This window comes from Scomber japonicus, chromosome 3 (genome assembly GCF_027409825.1).
Source record: "Scomber japonicus isolate fScoJap1 chromosome 3, fScoJap1.pri, whole genome shotgun sequence".
Lineage (NCBI taxonomy): Eukaryota > Metazoa > Chordata > Actinopteri > Scombriformes > Scombridae > Scomber > Scomber japonicus.
Window position 1 is genome coordinate 38,033,920 of NC_070580.1, and position 6,706 is coordinate 38,040,625.

A 6,706-nucleotide genomic window follows, 5' to 3' on the forward strand; every position below is an offset into this window, starting at 1 on the left:
TCTCCTCCTCCTCCTCCTCTTCCTCTCTCTCCTCTCCTCCCTCCTCTCCTCCTTCTCCTCCCTCCTCTCCTCCTCCCTCTCGCGCTCCCTCCTCTTCTCCCTCCTCTCGTCTCCCTCCCATCTCTCCTCCTCCCTCTTCCCTCCTCTCTTCCCTCCCTCCCTCCCTCTCCTCCTCCTCCCTCCTCCTCCTCTCTCCTCTCTCCTCCCTTCCCTCTCTTCCTCTCTCCTCCCTCCTCTCTCCTCCCTGCTCTCTCCTCTCTCCTCCCTCCTCTCTCTCTGCCTCCTCCTCTCTCTCCTCTCTCCTCCCTCCTCTCTCCTCCCTCCTCTCTGCCTCTCTCCTCCCTCCTCTCTCCTCCCTCCTCTCTCTCTGCCTCCTCCCTCCTCTCTCTCTGCTCCTCCCTCCTCTCTCCTCCCTGCTTCTCTCCTCCCTCCTCTCTCTCTGCTCCTCCCTCTCCTCTCTCCTCTCTCCTCTCTCCTCCCTCCTCTCTCCTCTCTCTCTGCTCCTCCTCCTCTCCCTCCCTCCTCCTCTCATCTCTGCCTCCTCCCTCCTCTCTCCTCTCTCCTCCCTGCTCTCTATCCTCTCTCTCCACCTCTCTCTCTGCCCTCCTCCCCTCCTCTCCTCCTCTCTCCTCCCTCCCTCTCTCCTCCCTCCTCTCTCCTCCCTGCTCTCTCCTCTCTCCTCCCTCCTCTCTCTCTGCCTCCTCCCTCCTCTCTCCTCTCTCCTCCCTCCCTCTCTCCTCCCTCCTCTCTCCTCCCTCCCTCTCGCCTCTCTCTGCCTCCTCCCTCCTCTCTCCCTCTCTCCCTCCCTCTCTCCTCTCTCCTCTCTCCTCTCTCCTCCCTCCTCCCTCCTCTCTCTCCCTCCCTCCTCTCTCCTCCCTCCTCTCTCTCTCTCCTCTCTCCTCTCTCCTCTCTCTCTGCCTCCTCTCAACCTGAAGGGCCTTTCTTACTTCAGAGTAACAGATCGATAAGGGGGGGGGGGGGGGGGGCACTTCAAAGTGGTCTTGGATCCGTGCGTTTCTTTGAAAGATGCAACAGTACTTAATGTGTGCACGATACCTCTTGCATCAGCAGTGCAAGCCAAGGCCGGTCACTCCATTTTTAAAAGATATAAGTCAAGAGAAGGATGGAAATCATACCGGGAGCAAAGCAGAGAGAGAGAGAGAGGGAAGAGGAGGAAGAGGAGGAGGAGGAAATAAAAACTAGAACCTGATGAATCTGCAGAGCTCATGTTTTATTTCCTCGGGCAAACACGTCCGGCGCTCCTCCAGCTCAGATTCCCACCCGACCTCACAGTCTAGATGTACGATGGGCCTGTGTGGGGATACCGTACTCTGATTGTGATTTTTATTCATTGAAAAACTTTATTGACTCACTGAGCTGTAGTCTAGTATTCAGGTTCATTAACAGCTACTTTCAGCCACTAGGAGGAGCTCTAAGCTTCTTGTGTTGAAGTAGAACCTGAAACACAGAGTGAATGTTTCCTGCTGCCCTCGGCTACTTTGACTCGGTAGTAAGTTATCCTGCTAGCTAGCTGACTGGTTGTAAGTTATCCTGCTAGCTAGCTGACTGGTAGTAAGTTATCCTGCTAGCTAGCTGACTGGTAGTAAGTTATCCTGCTAGCTAGCTGACTGGTAGTAAGTTATCCTGCTAGCTAGCTGACTGGTAGTAAGTTAGCCTGCTAGCTAGCTGACTGGTAGTAAGTTATCCTGCTAGCTAGCTGACTGGTAGTAAGTTATCCTGCTAGCTAGCTGACTGGTAGTAAGTTATCCTGCTAGCTAGCTGACTGGTAGTAAGTTAGCCTGCTAGCTAGCTGACTTGGTAGTAAGTTAGCCTGCTAGCTAGCTGACTGGTAGTAAGTTTGTAAGGCCTTGCCTTGCCTTTGTGTTCAAAATGAAATGTTATGTATTGTTTAAGAAACTCCAATTTGTAGATGAAAGATGAAGATGAGAGAAATGCAACATATGCTAAAACGTTTTATATTCAGAGAGAAACCTGAATTGTATTTGTTGGATCTAACAGAACATTAATAAAACTATGTGTAATGTTAGACTGCAGTCGTTCAGCCTCAGTCGATATTTATCCCCTAAAGACAACAAATGGTGTAAAATCCAATAAATAAAGACATTATGTGAGTCTGGGAGGCAAAGCTTAGACGAGCACTAAGAATCTGATCCTGTGAGTCTTGCTATCTCTAACTCAGTGATACGTATCCACTGGCCTCCTGACTTCATCGCTGATGGAGGGAACATTAAGTACAGACAGTCTGTCCTGTGACATGTTTGACCCCAGGAACGTTTTAATGAGTTTCAGAGATAAGAAACTTCTCCAACCTCAAGCTACTGTCACAGAGAGAGAGAAGAAGTCTGAGAGCTGTACTCAGATGTGGATAGATGTGAAGGATACTCTCCTTATTTAAGCCTCAAAACCAACAAAAAGTTAAAAAAATATCATGTATTGTTATAAAATGTGCATTAACCCCTGTGTTGTCCTCCCGGGTCAAGTTGACCCTGTCTGTTTTGACTGTTCCTTCTTTCCTCCCTTCCTTCCTCCCTCCTTCTCTCTTTCTATCCTCCCCTACCTTTCTCCCTACCTCTTTTCCTTTCTCCCTCCCTCCCTCCTACCTTCCTTCCTTCCTTCTTTCCTCCTTTCCTTTTCTCCCTTCCTTCTTCCCTCCTTTCCTTCCTTTCTCCCTCCTTTCCTTCCTTTCTCCCTTCCTTCCTTCCTTCCTTCTTCTTCCCTCCCTTCCATCCTTCTTCCTCCCTTCCATCCTTCCTTGACTGGAGGACAACATCTATCCATCTACCCATCTACCCATCTATCTATCTATCTATCTATCTATCCATCCATCCATCCATCCATCCATCCATCCTTTTCATTAATACAGGTATATTTTCACAAAGGCTGATATTTGTCTAAACAGAATAGTTTCAGAGTGTGACCTCCACTATAAAACACATAACTTCCTGTTCAGTCCCAGCACTTCCTGTTTACTCCCAGCACTTCCTGTTTACTCCCAGCACTTCCTGTTTACTCCCAGCATTATCTGAAGTCTGGTTTCAACAGGTGGAAATATCCAAACTTAATGTTTCTAGCTGCCAAAAAAAATGACACTCACACACGTTCCTGTTGGGGAAAGTGCCAACAGGAAATGAGTCTTTATCATTTTAGCTCCACTGCTCACTGCTCATTGTGACTGAGCTCTGGAGAGCCGTTTATTATTACTGCATAATACTTCCTAAACTCTCTCTACAGTCTTGCATCAGTTGTACATTTCAGCCACGGGGGAAATTAGTTAATTTTGAATATGCTTGTTTAAATAAGTGTGGCAGAGCATGACTGGGTCAAACTGAGATATCACTTCTACTCGCTCCAGGAAAAAAAAAATTCAGATTGAAACAAGCTGAGTGTTCACGAAACGCAAGATTACACTCCGCCTGTAATTAATCTTAAAATCTCTCTGCAGCAGTTTATGAAAGGAGCAATCAGACCTTTTGTTCAGCTGATCAGGTTGTTTGTAGTTTTCTGTGATGAATTGCAGCAGGTTTCAGTGTTTGTGTTCAGCAGGCTGCTCAGACTGTCTCAAGTGGGCTGAGAGATTTCTCCAGTTATTGAACGGAGCTGAGTGCTCTTCACTCAGCGTTCAAACAGGCGGCAAAAACACACATAACACCTGAAACTGTCCTTTTCCCCACTGTATACCAACCAGGAGAAGAGAGAGAGGAAGGAGAAGAGAGAGAGAGAGGAGGAAGGAAGAGAAAGGAAGGAGAGGAGAGAGGAAGGAGAGGAGAGAAAGGAAGGAGAGGAGAGAGAAGAAGAGGAGAGAGAGGAAGGAGAGGAGAGAGAAGAAGAGGAGAGAGAGAGGAAGGAGAGGAGAGAAAGGAAGGAGAGGAGGAAAGAGAGAGGAAGGAGAGGAGAGAGAGGAAGAGGAGAGAGAGGAAGGAGAGGAGAAACGAAGGAGAGAAAGGAAGGAGAGGAGAGAGAGGAAGAGGAGAGAGAGGAAGGAGAGGAGAAACGAAGGAGAGAAAGGAAGGAGAGGAGAGAGAAGAAGGAGAGGAGAGAAAGGAAGGAGAGGAGAGAGAGGAAGGAAAGGAGAGAAAGGAAGGAGAGGAGAGAAAGGAAGGAGAGGAGAGAGAGGAAGGAGAGGAGAGAAAGGAAGGAGAGGAGAGAGAGGAAGGAAAGGAGAGAGGAAGGAGAGGAGAGAGAGGAAGGAGAGGAGAGAGAAGCACATTGAAGGTCCAGGACTGGAATCCGTCATCTGGACGTCTCCAGGCCCAGATTACCTGTGAGACCAGAAAGCACAGACAACTCCAGGGAAGAACTTTAGCTTATTGATGCATTAATAGAACATGAATGTTAATGGATATAGATGGATGGATAGAGAGAGAGAGAGGGAGGAGGAGAAGAGAGGAGCCCAATCTTATATTTCTCCATTCTTCGTGTGCATTTAATAGTTACTACTTATTAATCTGCAACGCTCTGATTTTTTTGTCTTGACCTGAACGGACTTCCTCTGCACTATTGATCAGATCTTTGTCTGAATGCTGTTTTGGTCATTTTCAAGTGGAACTCCTCTCATAGATTAGGGCGACCGCTTCTCGCTAGTTGTTGAACATTATCTGTATCATCATAGATATACTTAGTAAGGATGTGCATGAGCCTATTTATTCATGGTGGGTATAACAGACAAATAACTGAATATTTGCAGCATGCCAACATTCACAAGAGCTACATAATGTGTCAAAAAATAATTTCCAACAAGCTTTAACTCCACAAACTTGTATTAATATAAATGATAATCAGCCTTCATTTCTTTACACAAACACATTAATTAAAAGAATAATTCTTACAGGCCAATAAAAATATAACAGGTGGATTATTTCCTCCCCGTCATAAACAACGCTGAGCATTTCCTTTACAGTCATGTTAGCAATGAGAGAAGTAATGTTAGTTTTCGTACCCGTTTGGTGATTAGCGTCAGGTCCGTCTCCCTCAGTAACCGTCACAGCAGACAGCAGCTTTTTGTCCATGTGAAGCCACCGTAGCTCAACTCTGCTCCACATATTTCACACCTGACAACATTATCCTTTACTTTCTGGAAGGTTTTAAACCACGCTGGACTTTAGTGTGTCTTCGTCTGCATCATGTTCCCTCCAGTCAGCTAGCTAGCAGGCTAACTTACTACCAGTCAGCTAGCTAGCAGGCTAACTTACTACCAGTCAGCTAGCTAGTAGGCTAACTTACTACCAGTCAGCTAGCTAGCAGGCTAACTTACTACCAGTCAGCTAGCTAGTAGGCTAACTTACTACCGAGTCAGCTAGCTAGCAGGATAACTTACTACCAGTCCGCTAGCTAGCAGGATAACTTACTACCAGTCAGCTAGCTAGCAGGATAACTTACTACCGAGTCAGCTAGCTAGCAGGCTAACTTACTACCGAGTCAGCTAGCTAGCAGGATAACTTACTACCGAGTCAGCTAGCTAGCAGGCTAACTTACTACCGAGTCAGCTAGCTAGCAGGATAACTTACTACTGAGTCAGCTAGCTAGCAGGCTAACTTACTACCAGTCAGCTAGCTAGCAGGCTAACTTACTACCGAGTCAAAGTAGCCGAGGGCAGCAGGAAACATTCACTCTGTGTTTCAGGTTCTACTTCAACACAAGAAGCTTAGAGCTCCTCCTAGTGGCTGAAAGTAGCTGTTAATGAACCTGAATACTAGACTACACAGCTCAAAGGTCGAAGTCAGAGTCCACCAACGATTATTCGGTTTTAATGACGCTGATTTTAGTTGATAGTGTAATAAAGTGACTGTACTTGCAATTTACTGACTCAAAAATGTGGATGTAGTGTGAAGTTAACCCTTTATTGGGCAAATAATTATATTTGGTAACTTTCTTCCTTCCTTTCCTTCCTCCCTGCCTTCTTTCTTCCCTTCCTCTTTTCCTTTCTCCCTCCCTCGTTCCTTATTTCCTCCGTCCTTCCTTCCTTTACTTCCTTCCATCTGTTCTTCCTCACTCCCGCCTTCTCTCCTCCCTTCCTTCTTTCCTTCCTCTGTCCTTCCTTCCTTCCTTCCTTTCCTTCCTTCCATCTGTTCTTCCTCCCTCCCTCCTTCTCTCCTCCCTTCCTTCTTTCCTTCCTCTGTCCTTCCTTCCTTCCTTTACTTCCTTCCATCTGTTCTTCCTCACTCCCGCCTTCTCTCCTTCCTCTGTCCTTCCTTCCTTCCTTTCCTTCCTTCCATCTGTTCTTCCTCCCTCCCTCCTTCTCTCCTTCCTTCCTTCTTTCCTTCCTCCGTCCTTCCTTCCTTCCTTTCCTTCCTTCCATCTGTTCTTCCTCCCTCCCTCCTTCTCTCCTCCCTTCCTTCCTTCCTCCGTCCTTCCTTCCTTCCTTCCATCTGTTCTTCCTCCCTCCTTCCTTCTCTCCTCCCTTCCTTCTTTCCTTCCTCCGTCCTTCCTTCCATCTGTTCTTCCTCCCTCCTTCTCTCCTCCCTTCCTTCTTTCCTTCCTCCGTCCTTCCTTCCTTCCTTTCCTTCCTTCCATCTGTTCTTCCTCACTCCCTCCTTCTCTCCTCCCTTCCTTCTTTCCTTCCTCCATCCCCCTTTCTTCTTCCTTCCTTCCTTCCTTCTTTCTTCCCTTCCTCCCTCCCTCCTTCTCTCTATCTTTCCTCCCCCCTACCTTCCTTCCTCCCTTTCCTTCCTCCGTCCTTCCTTCCCTC

At 47.3% G+C, this 6,706-nt stretch overlaps 1 long non-coding RNA gene across 1 annotated transcript in view; it reads left to right on the top strand.

Moving 5' to 3' along the window:
* Positions 1 to 1,415: 1,415 nt before the first annotated feature.
* Positions 1,416 to 6,706, top strand: part of LOC128355691 (uncharacterized) — a 162,938-nt gene continuing 157,647 nt past the window's right edge. Inside the window, exons 1-2 of the long non-coding RNA XR_008321140.1 lie at positions 1,416 to 1,545; positions 1,594 to 1,638. This is a non-coding gene — a long non-coding RNA (uncharacterized LOC128355691). The remainder of the gene's footprint in view (positions 1,546 to 1,593; positions 1,639 to 6,706) is intronic.